The sequence below is a fragment of the Monopterus albus genome, unplaced genomic scaffold (assembly GCF_001952655.1).
Source record: "Monopterus albus unplaced genomic scaffold, M_albus_1.0 scaffold2.1, whole genome shotgun sequence".
NCBI lineage: Eukaryota > Metazoa > Chordata > Actinopteri > Synbranchiformes > Synbranchidae > Monopterus > Monopterus albus.
In genome coordinates, this window is record NW_018127882.1 from 8,427,855 (window position 1) to 8,429,152 (window position 1,298).

At 38.4% G+C, this 1,298-nt stretch overlaps 1 protein-coding gene across 4 annotated transcripts in view; it reads left to right on the forward strand.

The window, feature by feature from the left end:
- dock2 (dedicator of cytokinesis 2) overlaps positions 1–1,298 on the forward strand; it is a 104,076-nt gene that overhangs the window by 87,693 nt on the left and 15,085 nt on the right. The window lies entirely within an intron of this gene.

The following is a 1,298-nucleotide window of genomic DNA, read 5'->3' on the forward strand; positions in this document are numbered from 1 at the left end:
TTTTTTAATAAATCTGCAAAAATGTCAAAAATTCTGTTTTTCTGTCAATATGGGGTGCTGTGTGTACATTGAGGAAAAAAATGAACTTAAATGATTTTAGCATATGGCTGCAATATAACAAAGAGTGAAAAATTTAAGGGGGTCTGAATACTTTCCGTACCCACTGTATGTCTGTTATAGTCCTCAGAGAACTCCAGTTACACAGTTAGTACAATTGCTGCAGTTAAGTAGGGCAATATAAATTTTGCCCTACACTTCAAGACGCATGAACACCGTGGACATGAAACCAGACAGTACTGAACTGTAGAGTAGTTTTGGTGAGTACGTGTGTGAATGTGGGTTTATTATTCACAGTAAGGGGGCAAAAAAGAAGAGGAAGTGGGGGAAGGATAAAGAGAGAAAGAGTCAGAGTAAATTTAGCTACTGTAAGTTCCAGGGCTGTTTCATGCTCAAACACATGAAGTACTCATTTCCTGTTAGGCATTTATGTAATTAGGTTTGAGCTGAAGACACTCATTTCCTTTATTAATTTGTGCACACTTCTGTGTGTATACCTTTATATTTGCTCTAACACTATTCATGTGGTATGTGACAGAAGAAGTATGTTTTCATATTAGAATGCAGGCAAACACGAACACACACACACACACACACACACTCACAGACACACACTGCCTGTTTGGATCAGATGAAAGCTGTCACCACATGAGATGTCATTCATCTTTCATCTTCAGTTAGCCATCCATCACCCTCCATCATGTTTCCCTTTTCTGCCACCAACTCTGGGGATAATTTCACCCAAACCTTGGCAAATACCTGTGTATCCGCCAAGTTTCTGAAAATGTCTGTGGCTTCCAGCACATCTGAGGGAAGGATCAGAAAACATCAGCATTCTGTTTTGGAGATCATTTTGTATTTCCTTTTTTGTCTTTTATTATTATGCCCATTTTCCAGTTAGGTTCTCAACATGTTACTTCATTGGCTGGACTAAATATACAAAGGGCAGGAATAGAAAATAACATCAGATCAGCTAGAGGAGAACACAGAGAAATAAAACTAGATGGGACTGCCCACCTGACTAACCACTCAACATTTAAACACTCCTCATTTTGTATGTCTGTAATCTACAGTGCAAACCATTTTTACTTTGTCATTAATGATTATTTTTATTCACTTCTGGTTCATGCAGGTCAGTGTTTGCCCTTTAATCTGTTTACTTCTCTTGTTGCCCGCTGCCTTTTCAGTGTCTTCCTTCTTTCAACCTCTGGTTGATGAACCGCACTAAATTTTCTATGGTT